Raw genomic sequence first — 14,521 nt, forward strand, 5'->3', positions numbered from 1 at the left:
ACAGAACACAGACGAGAACACACAAAAACAAAGACAGAGGCACACTTAACATCAGAGGGCAGTCGCCTTGCTCTTTATTTATTGCGAAGCAAAAGGCACATAAACAACAGGATTCTTTGTTTAAAAGATTTTGGTAGGGGGACAAACACAAAGTTCCTGTTTACTGGTGCAGAACAGGCCTGCTGCTGTACAAAAATAGGAGGCACACACAATAAACTGGCTGGTGGAAAACAGCTGATGTGGAAGCTAATTGTGGCTGCATGTGTGATGGATGTGGACGAGTCTGTTCCGCACACGTCTAAATAGGAGGCACATAGTTTGGCCCTCAACCATTTCAGCCTCATATCCATCACTTCAATATGGAGCTCACCCGCGTGTCTGCTTGAGTGTAAACACACAGCGTATGGAGGACAATAAACAGATGGTGAACAAACTTACATAGGATAACATTTTCCAACTGTGTTTTATATAATTCCTTGAACCATGGGTCACAATATGGCAGTATTGATGAGGATGACAACTCAATTCTGTGTTTGCAGACTCACAGTGAGCGGCTCAAAAATCCTCTTCGTATGATACAGTGCTGTTCTACACCACAACTCACAGAAATCAATACAAAACAAAACAGAGGACTATTCTCTTTGCAAAGGCGGAATTTTTAATGCAGCCAAAATGTAAAGATGTACCTAATTAGGTGGTTGGTAAGTATAGGAACTGTGATGCTACTGTCTGATCAAAACTGTGTAATTTTGTTCATTTTATCAGGCGCTTACAGCAACATATTTCATAACTGTTCTCTTTTTTCTACTGTGGCAGGAAATTATTATTATTATTAGTTTTTTTACAGAGGTCATTTTGATGCCTTGAGGTACCCTAAAGTGGCCTACCAACCCACTCCAATCCAAAACATCATTCTGGCTCCGCTTTGCTGGAACATCACCCATCCATAACGCCATCGAGAAGCAGGCAGTCATCAGTGAAAAAAACTCTTTGAAAATAAGTCTAAGTATATATAGTAATAAGTATTTTTGACCTTAAGGCAAACACTCCCCCAAGTGAGATTGCTCAGGGCTGGCCGAAACACAGCTGTATGCATGACTGCAAGCCTTTGGAGAATCCTGCATCGAGAGGTTCTTGGGTTCCCAGAGAAACCAGCAGCTTCAGATACCTGCTTTCTGCTCATCAGTTGCTTTTGAACAGCTGCTGGTATAAACTTGATATTTTTTTTTACCCAAACAACTTTTTCTACTATTTTGTATGTAATATTGTCTCTGTGGTGCCTCATATAACATGTGAAATATGTAATATGAATGACCACGCATTCCTGAGTTCCAGACGTTTTTCTGCCGAGAGGCCTGAAATCAGCTCAAATTTTACGAGCTTTTCTCCGTCACTAGCGAAGATCTCCGCCTTCCCTTTCCGCTCCCAAGCGGAACAAAACAAGCACGTGTGCTCTCACAAGTGGGGCTTCTATAGGGAGGCAACCAATCAGAGGAAATGGGGGCGGTCAAATATGGACAAAGCGGATACAAAACTGTGTGAAAGAGAAGTAGCTTTTCAGAGGGATCTTTTCTGGACACTTGTATAACAAAACCAAGGTCTTTTTTATGACACTTTTTTTTTTTTTTTTTCTTTTCCTCAACTAAGACCATGTTAGAGAGTCACTCTATGGAGGTCTAAATAGCTAAAATATTTCTAAAACAAAGCACTGCTTGACTTACGTTTTTTAAAAGGCTTTTATCGGAACAAACCCGCTTGCTCTCCATCTAGTACAATGATTTTCTTGAAAAACCTATATACATAATAAGTTGTAAATTGTGCATAGTTGTGAATGTGTGTAAATGGTTGTCTATACGTATGAGTCTAGGGTGTATCCCACCTCAGTCAGCAGTATAGGCTCCAATTCACTCGCGACCCTAATGCTGACTCTATTTGACAAACTACAAAAATGTTTAAGTTCCTCTCAAAAATGATCAGAACGTGGAGATATGTGATTTTCACCAGACAGTGACATTCTGCTTTATTCGTAGAATAACAAAGAATATTCTGTACTACCGTCGGTAGGTTATCACTACTTAACCAGTTCATGGATGCACAAAGCAAATTTGTGCTACAGTAAGGTCATTCAGTGACTGTCCACATTTTTCTTCTGAGCGTGACATGACGAGAGCTCATATGTCAAACAAGGCAGTGTTGTCATGAAATGATAGTCACAATACAGGAGCCGAATCATAAATACGCAGGCGAGATCTAAAGCCCTTTCCCCTCTGGAGGCAACAAGGCTGACATTCCACCTGAGTGAACTCTGTGTTAGTGTTGCCGCCAACACAACTTGCCTGAGTCACTGAACAAGAGGGAGGATGTCAGAAAGGTAATGAAAGAGTGTATAGGACTGAGCGAAAGAGGGGGAAACATGGGGTCAGTGGCTGGCTTCAATATGCTCCCACATGAGACGCAACCAGACTAAAACACAGAGGAGTGGTTTTGAACAATTTTTCAAGATTAACACAACACTTTAATGTTCCGAACTTTTAGGTAATCTCTCTCTCTCTCTCTCTTCTTTTTATTTTGTTTAAGGAAAACACATTTCTCCTCAGGTCAGAGGGCATGGGGGAGCCCTGGTCAAGAGCTTCTATGATCCCCTCCACTGCAATCGTTCCTCAGTGTTTGAAGGCAGATTTCTTTACAATAACATTCTTAATCAAAGCCTGAATTCACTTTATTTGAGACTGTCTCTACTTCCTTTTGGGTGAGTGGAAGTGACATAATTTCTCGGATCTCCTTCCCTGTGGGCTTGATCACAGGGAAAGTGGCAAAATAGTGTAAACAACCAGGTGGTGGAAGTTATGGTCAAGCCTCGGGGTGGAGAACTACTATATAATCCCCTCAAGCAACACTAGCATTACATTAAAGTACCGTAAAGTTTGAGCTGCTTTGTAAGCTGCTTGGTATGAAATGGAAACGTTTTAAGTTTGAGTCAATTTAAAAGCCTGCTTTACATTCTTAGTATTAGTTTCAGTCTCAGTGAGTAGTTGAGAAGGACTGGACTGAAGTTAATTATGGTTAAAATTGTTTGGTAGTGCACTTACTGGAAGTCTGTGTTGTGCCTCAGCACCATCTGTGACGACTGTTTTGTTATTTCAACACTTTTCTCTCCTTTAACCTCGTCGACCCGCCCTCCTCTCTGTGCACGTTATCACGCCTGTGGCTCAACTTGACCTTTAAGACAGACGTCATAACAGTGTCTCTCCTCAAACTTCAAACGGCGACTACGTCTAAGTCATCACGGCTCTGACTCAAGCAAAGAAAAACACGAAAACATCACTAACACAAACCGAGCACGTAAGACAACAAGAATGAAAAATACAAAGCTGTTTTGCCTCTTTCTGACTTATCCAACTTTAGTGACACAGAAAAAAAGCTAGTCTGCCACATGTGGTGGCTTTCAGCCCAGAAATTAAGCCAGACCTTGCACTCACATTCATTAAAGGGAGAACCCTGCCATTCATTTTGATTTCTTTGTTTTAACAGAATGTCAATGTGCGCTGTGTATAATATACTTTTGATGGCAATTTTGTAAACGTATTGGATAAGAAATGATGCCAACACGAGAGTAATGATCAGGCCAGTGGACCAAGAGCCTTGTGACTGACAGCTAAATGAAAACTGCAGTTAAAAAGTGTACAATTAAGCCCTATATTAGTTTCTCAAGAGACTCTCATGCATATATTCATCACACATGCAAACACCAAAGGCATGAAAAAGATGAAGCCCCCCCCCCCCCCCCCAAAAAAAAAACCAACATTACAGGGGGGGGGTCTGGAGGTATCCGGGCCGCAGAGAATTGTTTTTTTATTTGAACATAAATTAAGAAATCTGGAAGACGCTAACGAGTACGATAAGGCAAAATCAACAAATTTTCTTCACGCAGAAATTTTTTTATTTACAGCGCTCAAGTACATGTTGATGTACAAATTTAAATTTTAAATTCAATTTGCCTCATTTCTTTCCTTTTTTTGTTTTGTCCTCCAACTTGAGCCAGGCCCATCTCCACTCCACCTGCACCTGATGCCTGCTTCAAGCTGTGCCACATGAATAGCAGCCTCCTCTTTAAACACTCTCATTCTGGAAAAGAATTGACTAAAATCATTGTCTGTTTCACTTCATTTTAAACTATTACCAACTTCAACTTCAAACTTCCCTTTTGTGTAGGTGCATGTTCAATTCCCGGTCAGTGACGCAAAACCCAACAACTGTCGTTCCAAAACCTGGATAAAAAAAATGGACGGATTGTATCAGGATTGAGAAATGGCATTTGGTGTAAAAACTGTGCCGACCAAAATCATGTGAGTGACTCGCTGTGGCGGCCCATGATGGGACAATTTAAAAATGGCAAAAAACACAACAACTCAATGTTTGAAACTACAACTATTATTCACGTCGTTAAGATATGACAACAAGTTGTCTTTGGAACTAAAAGATGAGCCAGGCTTCATCATCGTACAGGTTAACTGCTGAAAATGATAAAGATGTACATCAGGAGGTTGCATCTCAGATCCATGAGTACGACTGATTAATTTGCATTTAACACAAAATCACATTCATGACGAGACTTGGATCAACATACCATGCCACTGGATGTATTTATTTATCTGATATGCATAAATGCCATAGTGCTTACACATTTATTTCAATGATTAACACATGATAACGTTTTGATGTTTTTCTTCTGAACCAAATATGGAAGGGTCACAATGATGACATGAAAGTCAAGACAGATCCAATTGGGACCATGTATGGCCTCATAAGATTGGTACCACATGACACAGATCTTTGTGGTTGCTATAGATCGTATATGCACAAAAAACATGGGACTGACATTCAGAAATGGTGCTGATGTCTGAGAAGCACCCGCCTTTAAATGCTAATAAGAACTGATGAGTCAATCAAACAAGCAGATGTTTTCATAGATTTATGTCACATCTAATATATAAGTCTAAGACGAATGGTTCGGGGAAAAAATAATTAGTTTCAAAGACTCCTGTATAAAGTGGGTAGATTACCCACATATAACCAAAGCAATGATGCGCTAAACATAGTCGCTCCCTCACTTGGTTTGCACATCCTCGCATGCAGTGGAGCTGAGCGGGTGTGAGCAGAAACACAGGAAAACATAAAACAATAGAAAAAAATCTCTCTCTCTCTCTCTCTCTCTCTCTATATATATATATATATAATATCACACATTCTCTCCCCCTTTCCCACTCATAATGATTTTCCCATTCACGCCCCTTGAAAACTATTTAAACAGTGGGGCCAATTCCTCTATTTTTGCTATAGCTCAAAAATATTTTTGTTTGACATCAAATAATAAATATTAGAAAAGAGAACAACATTTCAGCTTTAATTTCAGATATTCACGTTTGAATGTAATACACAACTGAGAAGATGGCATTATTTCGATTTACAGCACCACAATCTAGGTGAGCAAAAACTATTGTAACAAACAGACTTCAAATTGATTAATAAAAAAAAAAAAAACACATAATATTGACTTGTCGTGCTGAAAGACCTAGCCACGTTTCATCTTTAACCGCCCGGGCAACAAAGGAGTAGCTTTGTAAGAAGCATTTTAAGGTCCTGGAGTGGCCTAGCCAGTCTCCAGATCTCAACCCCATAGAAAATCTTTGGAAGGAGTTGAAAGTTGCCCAGCAACAGCCCCAAAACATCACTGCTCTCAAGGAGATCTGCATGGAGGAACAGGCCAAAATACCAGCAACATTGTGTAAAAACCTTGTGAAGAATTACAGAAAACGTTTGACCTCTGTCATTGCCAACAAAGGGTTTGTTTATATGTCCCCTGCGATTGGCTGGCGACCGGTTCAGGGTGTACCCCGCCTCCCGCCCGATGACAGCTGGGATAGGCTCCAGTGGCCCGCGACCCGAGTGAGGATAAGCGGTAAAGAAAATGGATGGATGGATATATATATATATATATATATATATATATATATATACACGTACACAACACACGCATGCACGCACACACATACAAAAGAACACAATTTGAAAGTTAGGCGAATGTTATTCCAGTATTTCACTGAAAAATGTGAAAAAAAAAAAAGCAGTACCGGTGGCGGTCTTGGCTTGAATACGCGCCCTGTGCGAGACCCCCCTAATTATTGAGAATGAAAGAGCTAATGATCTACCACTTTTTAGAAATGCCACAAAGCATGGTGGGATGCCAAGCATCAACTTCCCCAACACTAGGAGATGAGGCTGCACTTTCCATCATTTCTCGTGGCATTTTGTTTTCGTTTTGGGAACTACTGTACGTGTTATTGTCACCTGTTTGGTTTTTCCTCATAGTTGTAATAGTAGTTGTGTGTGTGCTTTTGTTGTTTACCGGAGCAGTAGTAATACTTATGTGTTTTATATGCAGTCCCCTCCAAAAGTATTGGAACAGCAAGGTCAGTTCCGTTGTATTCGTTATATACTGAAGACAATTGGGTTTCAGATCAAAAGATGAATATGAGACAAGTCGCAGGTTCCAATCCTTCTGCTCCATTGAAAAGTGGGTGGGTTCAAACAAAAGGTGCTCTGTCCTGAGTTGTTTAACAAATTTAGATGTAAATACCATGAAATAAAAGCTGGAATTCTGAACTTTTGTCTCATATTCATCTTTTGATCTGAAACCCAAATGTCTTCAGTATACAACAAAAATAAAGGAATTAACCTTGCCGTTCCAAGACTTTTGGAGGGGACTGTACTTGTTATGTGTCGTGCTTTCTATTTGTTTACAGAGAAAGGTTAATAATCTGTTTAGTGACCACCTTGTTCCTTTTTACTGAGAGTTGAGAGTGGAATAATAGTACTTGGGATTGAGCTGGATCATTGGGCTCATCATAGAATAATTCTTTGTGTATATAGTATCGGTCTATGATTTAATGTCAGCACTAGGTTTTACTTTCACCCTACTCTCTAAACATGCATTTCTCTTAATACTCCCCCCCCCCCCCCGCCCTCCCCACTAAAAATGACAATGCTTATTATGTCATGCCTTAATGGAGTAAAAAAACATTTAAGGCATCATTTGCCACCCTGCCAGCAATGAGTAAGGGCAGTACTCATGAATGTATACTTGGACATAAATAATAAAGACAAGGCTTGGAGGCTGAAAGAATCCCAAGAGTAAGACACAGAGAAACCCAAGAGGGGTATTTTTTTCATTGTACTTTTTAATGTGTGTACATAGTGCTAAATTGGTCACAATAACACTTATTGAACTGTATAAATGGTATGAATTCAGTTCATCTGAATTCATATTCTAGCCTATAAATGCTATTATGGACCAAATATAAAAAAAGGCGTATGGAACAGTGGCATGTGTTTCCTGGTGAAATGACTTGGAGACCACTTAGCTGGCCTAGGCACCTAACAAATTAGAAACAGGTTCACACGAACATGAAAGGCTTTAGATGATTGTGCTCTGGAAGAGAAACACAATATTGAATGGCAGGAGGAGGGGAAAAGACAGTAAATGAAAAGCGAGAGCCAGCATTGTCCTTGCCAGGGCAGTCAAGGCTCACCAGTGTAACACGAGGGAATTATGGTGGCGCTAACATCTGCCTGCAATACTTCACCTCTCCATGGCTCCCTATCTTTGACAAAAGAAGCAAGGCAGTACACCATCAAAGGCCAGAATTGCAAGTCGAAGAGGCGTTTTATTCATGAGAGATACAGAGTGAAAACATATTGTGTGACCTTGTGGTTGCCAGGACATTAAGAGGTATGTGCCGAACTAACTAACTAGCTAACTTTCCCTCTCATTTCAACTTAAGCGGCACATAACTCTTCGCTCGGCTTCCAGGGTTCCAAGAGACGCAGACACGTAAGGTGTTTGCACCAAATAAGGACAATTTAGTGAAGAGCAGTTGGGAAAAAAATTGGGGGTGTTGACATGAATGGACAAATGGATAAAAACAGAGCTCAGAGGGTTTCACCAACATTCTTAAAATCAATCAATGTACTGACTCATTGCCAAACACAAACACCCCCGCCAACAACTTCACCGAGGCATCAAAAAGTGGCACGTTTTAGAAGACAACAGTGCTATCTAATTCAGACTGAAAACTCTTGTTCTCTTTGCTGAGTACAACGCCACCACTAGCTAATAAAATTACATCGCCCCCACTCAGACACACTAATAACAATAATAATAGTACTAATAACAATCATCATCATCAAATTCATAGCAAGTGCCCATAGAGATATTAAGTCCTTTCTAAAGTGCAAAAAAAGGTCTTATACACTCACACAACCCAGAGAAAAGTGTTGTTAACAAACCTGCCAAATTTGAATGAATAAAAATATCCGCAAGTTTATGAAATCACGTTTTTTTTTTTGGCTGACATGTTCTCTAAGCTCTCAGGCGTGTCCGCTGAATGAGCTGAAAACACGTCCTGCTAAACTTTCAACTGTCAATCAAATATGTTCGGACGTCTAGCATATGCCTTACACATTCCTATACAGTCCTGCGCACCATTATAGGCTCCCCTTCATTTTTGGTATAACCTGTATAATATCTTCAGAAATAAATGGAAATGTACCAAACTTATATCATCATATTCAAAGAAAAAAATTAGACAACAGCATGTGCAGCTACAGTGGCACCACTCCTTAATATTTGCACACCCTTTGGCAGCGTTGACAGCCTCCAAACGGTTCTTATATCTATCTATAGGCTTTTTGAACTTCTCAGGTGGTATTTTCTCCCACTCTTCCTTTGCAATTTGTTCAAGCTCTGTAACATTTACAATGAATGGTTTCAGCTCCCCCCAGAGATATAATTGGATTGCGATCAGAACTCATTGCTGGCCATTTTAAAACAGTACATTTTTTTCCATTTCAACCATTCCTCTGTGCTTTTAGATGTGAGCTTTGGGTCTTTGTCTTGGTGTAGGACCCATGATCTTTGCCTCAAAGCAAGTTTTCTTACACAGGGTAAGACGTTTCGCTCTAAAATCTCTTGATAATTTTCTGATTTCATGATACTTGTGATACAGTCAAGACCTCCAGTACCGGATAGAGAAAAGCAGCCCCACAGCATTATGGATCCTCCAACATGCTTGACTGTTGGCAGGGTGTTCTTTCCCTTAAGGACTTCATTACATCATCTGTAAACATACTGTTTGAGTGCACTGCCAAAAAGCTCTTTTGATCTGTCCATAAAATGTTTTTTTTTATCAGTTGCTCTTTTGTATCAAACAAAAGTTCTCTCTAGAAAAATGTTGTTTCACTTGATTAATTTTCTTCAGGAGATATGGATAGAGATATAGGAGATATTTATTGCACGGGCTAACAGGGTTCCATATGCTGCAGACTGGCAGGGTCGTCCAATACGTCACCGCCTCACTTGGTGTTGTGTCAGTGTGTGGGTCGACATAACAGAGGCACTTCAGGGAAAGTGAAGCGTTTATTAAGCACAGCGGCACACGTTATTCAGCCGGTTGCTAAGACTACACAACATTTGAGCACATACTTCCTGCTCGTTCTAAACGCCACAATGCTTTGTGCTTCAACATACATATTTCGGTAGCCTGAATAACACAAAACATAACATGAGGGAATTTAAATGACATCGAGCTGTTCAGTAAATTGTGGCATACGGAAGATGCATGAACATTCCTAAAACACAAAGGTCTCAAACTCATGGCCCGGGGGCCAGATCCGGCTCGCCACACTGATTTATGTGACCCGCAAAACCAAATCATGTGCGCCAACTTAATGTTGCTAAAATACCAAAATTGCAATTTGTTTTCTCTTTTAAATTGGCTTCTGATTTCAAAACTAGATATCCATAAATTTGCTGTGTGTAATAATATGAGGCGATCATACATATTATATAGGTTCATAGTAATAACGGCCCTCCGAGGGAAACCGCAACTCTGATATGGCCCGCGAAAAAAACGAGGTTGATACCCTTGCATAACATTATACCCAGAAGCTACCGCTGGTTACACTGTTAGCTAGAGATATTCTGTGATAACACTGCAACTCTTGATTACCTTTTGGCTTTGACATGATAGCAACCGCTGCTTCAAAGTGTTTTTTTTAGCTCTAGAATTCTGTCCATCTTAGCTGCCACATCATTGGCTGGGGAGGTTATTCTATTAGGTCCACTGTTTTCTAACAGCGGGTCAGAAGTGCAGAACAGTTCGCTAACAAACACATTTTCAGAACTAAGCAGATAACCAACGATTTACTTGGTTGTTTATTTTTGCACTTGAGTGTGGGAAGGCACCACAGATACCCAACTATTTGTACAGAAACATTAAAAAGTTTCTTTTCCATAATATGGCCCCTTTGAGATTAACCAGTTTTGTTAAGTATTTATCTGCATGGTTTGTTCGGGTCACAGTCACCCAGTGAGACAACGTCTTTCTGCATAATTTCTAGATTTTCAGTGAAAGTCACCAAAAATATTCAGATCATAACAAAAAAAAAAAATCTCAATCAAACAAAGTGTTTGAAAAGCAATGACAAGCTTGCAAAAAAAAAAAAAAAAAAAAAAAAAAAAAAGATACGAGTCAAAACAAAACACCAGTCACAGTAGGAGACCTTTTATTGTGTGGGTGACATCATAGCCCAATTTGATTTGAGGAACTTGTTGGAAGATGGATCTCAATTGCTTAAATCTGGAGTCACAGTGCGGCAGAATCATTAACAGGACTTTTGTCATGTGGAGTTTGACCAGGAATGGTTTTGCTGCCCAAACACAGTTACAGCCCTTTGTTGTAGATTCAAGGCCAGGGACTTGGCAGGGAACAGCAAATATTTTCATCCTTTCATTTTTAAAATGCTAACAGATTGACATGTTTAAAAAATTACAAAGGAAAAAAATTATTATTCTCTAAGTTCAACTCTCATCAACATGATAATTGAATTAATTCCCCATGTCAGAAAAAGAGAACTTCCTGTGGGACAAACTACACAGGGAGTTGAATTACTTCAACGCATAAACATATATATATATATATATATATATATATATATATATATATATACACACACTCACACACACACACAAGGAGCCATGACAGAACAATGGATCATCTGATAGACACCATGGAGTCATAATACAATCTCATAGAAAATCAGAGAGAGAAAAACAACCCTCCTAAGTAAATATTGGCCTGATAGACTTTAGAGTGATGAGAGGGATTTAAGAATACTGAGATAAAACAGTAAAAAAGGGGGTGGTGAAGAAAGAGACTGACAGTCCTTATTGTATTTCTCATGAAGGTTTGGCTAAAGAAGTTGTGGTAAGGAGCTAGGGAATAAAATTGATTGTTTTTTAAAAGTTTGGCTGGTGAACAAATGTTAATAATAGATAATCAATCATTAATTCATATTGTTGGATATTTTAGAGACAACCAATTCATCCCTAATAAGCTTTGAACAAGTACAGATAGGAAAAATAGTTTAACCCTGTGGTCTTAAGAGTAAAGATAAATTCAAAGTTTTGCTTGGCCTTCATTACCATGAAGAACAGAGTGGGAACGAGGCGCTTGCGACGAGGCGAGGGCTACCACTAGCCCAGAGTATGAAGAAAAAAAAAGCAAGCGAGGATTTGAAGATCTATTTTATTTTCACTTGTTCAGGCAGGACTTCATCAAGAAGTTGAATTACACTTGTTAATTAGTGGTTCTGTGCCTGCGGCGCATGCTGCGTATACAACTGTGTAAACAATGCCCCCACGTGACGTCAACAAATTTGCTAACATTCTAGTATGTGCCGGTTATCACATGATACAGCTAGTAATGCACTTTAAAAAAAAAAAAAAACTTTTTTTTTTTTGTACCTTTTTTTGCTCACTGATGATCCATTTTTGGAAATAAGCAGCTCACAAAAATTTTACTTGGTTGCGTAATTTCACACTTGATAGGTGGGCAGGCACTCCAGGGACACAATATTTGTACACAAGCAATTACATTTAATATATATATATATATATATATCAATGGTCCTCCAAAAGCAGTTAGTAAAAGAAGATTATTTTTCTGAGTAAACTTTGCTGACAAAAACTATATTTCCACCAAATTGTACCATTTCAGTTTATCTTTTATGGTGGGCAATTTTTTCATTGACAAGAGGTGGGGTCTGCAAAACAATTTGTATTAAATTATGATGTATCATTTTTAAAAAAGTGCCTACCTACATATGGGGACTGGCGCACCAATAAAACAAACTAAACAAATTAGAGTGGACCTCTGCTATTCGCAGGGCATTAGTGAAAATCCACTACAATTGTCTTGGAAAAAAAAAAAGTATATATAGATATATATTTTAAAACCCCTAAAGTTTTTGAATAAGCGGGGATAAACTGCCAATAAGTATTTCTGAGATTCGTTCTCCTGCAAAAAAAAAAGAAAAAAAAAAATCAGAAAAATAGCTTTAAAAAACAAAAACAAAAAATGTAAAAAAAAAAAAAAAAGAAGAACAAAAATCTGCAAATATAGGCGAATCAGCCCGCGGTTGCCGAACCACAAGTATGCGGGTGTCCACTCTACTCCTCCCTACCTTAACTTCTGACCAATTAAAAGCTATGATATGATTGTGACAATATCACATAAATCTGACATTCCTGCTCAGCATTTCTAGCTTTTCTCATGTAGAGTTGTATCGGTGAGGCAAAATGACCTCAGCAAAATATTTGCAGCTTGGGAGCTCTGGTCAAAAGTTTCCCGCATGTGGAAAAATCAATGCTTTGCAACGTACAGCATAAATGGCCACCATGTCTTGGGCAAAGCGCGACTGACTCTGTGACTGCCTTCCATCGGCTCCTTTCTTGTTATATGCAAAACAATGTGAAAATGAGCCCGCTCAATTTAAGACAAAAAAATTGAAAAATAGTACCTGGAACACTCATAAGAAATGAATGAATGAATCAATCAATCAAATCGCTAAATTGGCAAAACTAACTGTGGCTTTATAAACTAGCTCCTCTCTGTTCACAACCATGTTGTTAGTGGAAGAAATGACAATCAGTTAGCAATGACTGATAAATGTTGAATTTCATTCATTTCAATTTGGCCAAGTTCCTTTCTATTAAACAGGTTTAGGTTGAAACATAAAACAACAATTACCATTACATTTAGTGGTGCACAAGGTGTTTAATTGGATTTAGGATTATGAGGGGTCCTTGGAAAAAAATGTCTCCTGTGACAAAGACAAAGGTGAACGCAGCAAGAACTACAAAGAAACAGTGACTGAAGATGGCTGCAGTGATAACCTGTCAAAGCATCTCAAGGGAGGAAAATAATTTGTACAAGGGCTCCACAAAATGAAGTTGACCCTGAAAATTGCTTTCTTAAATGGTAAATGCAGTATTTTTGTACAAACTCTCAAATTAAAGTTGAAGTCTCCACTTTTTGACTGATTGATTCCAAACCAAATATTGTGGTGTATCAAGGCCAAACAGATCATTGTCCAAATACAATAATTCTGAAATTAACTATATGCAACCAACTTATTTCATTCATAGTTTCCCTGTTCACCTTCTATATCCACTCTACTGTGCATTCAGAAATGTTTTGATATGTTTTGTGCCCAAAAGAAATATATTTCTAGGTAAGGGTCAAAGAGAGCAATATTGTCTTATCTAACAATGTCAGTATCATGTCCACAGGTAAACCCATCTGCAATCTGCCCACTAAAACCACAGTCTGATCTTTAGGCCAAGTAGCAGCTCCACTTGAGCAGTTTGGGATGAAGGACCTTTACTCAAAGAACCTGCAAGCGCTCACTTTTCCCAGAACGGTTTATAATGTCAGTCTAGGGAAAGAACCAATGACCACTTTTGCTCACGCTCTAACTATTGGACTTCAGGAGAACAGCAATCACTACAAAGAGGTCAAGCTTAGAAGCCTGCCGCTGGAGTAAATCACTATTTATTCGAATTCTGATAATTCCTTGTAGGCACTTAAAAGTCCAAAATCCTGGGGGCTTTTTACGCCCCTCTCCTAGCTTAACCACAATAACCACAAGGATTTCCATCAGCCAGGCTGTTTCCTGTACTGAGTAGCCAGATATTTCAACTATCCACACCACACGCCAGAGTCCTGAAAAACAACAGGGTGGAGTGTGAGAGGAATAGATGTTACATGCTTCTAAATATAAAAGTATGTGCAGCACGACGCAGTGATGAGTTTTTAATGGATGTTGTTAATCACTAGATGGCTTGTAGTCTACGATACAGTATAAATATACATTGCTTTGGTTGGGAAATGCTGGGGTGTGAAGGCATGCGGGGGCTTGACTAGCAAAACTAGACTTTGAGCCCTGCCAGCCTCCCGACCGTAGGAAACATTTGATCACGTTCTATAGGTGTGTGAGAGGATTTGATTCAGGGTCAGGTCACAGCCGACCTGCCTCATTTATCCATTTTAATGCAACTTATGGTTATGATTTGCAGAAGAAACGGGGTGAGAAAAAAAACAAAAAAACACAGGAGCACTGA

The 14,521-nt window shown here is 39.2% G+C and overlaps 1 protein-coding gene across 3 annotated transcripts in view; it reads right to left on the bottom strand.

Annotated features, from left to right (window-relative positions):
• LOC133479384 (intermembrane lipid transfer protein VPS13B-like) overlaps window positions 1-14,521 on the bottom strand; it is a 489,205-nt gene that overhangs the window by 37,926 nt on the left and 436,758 nt on the right. The gene's annotated exons all lie outside the window — the stretch shown is intronic.

This window comes from Phyllopteryx taeniolatus, chromosome 6 (assembly GCF_024500385.1).
Source record: "Phyllopteryx taeniolatus isolate TA_2022b chromosome 6, UOR_Ptae_1.2, whole genome shotgun sequence".
NCBI classification, from domain to species: domain Eukaryota; kingdom Metazoa; phylum Chordata; class Actinopteri; order Syngnathiformes; family Syngnathidae; genus Phyllopteryx; species Phyllopteryx taeniolatus.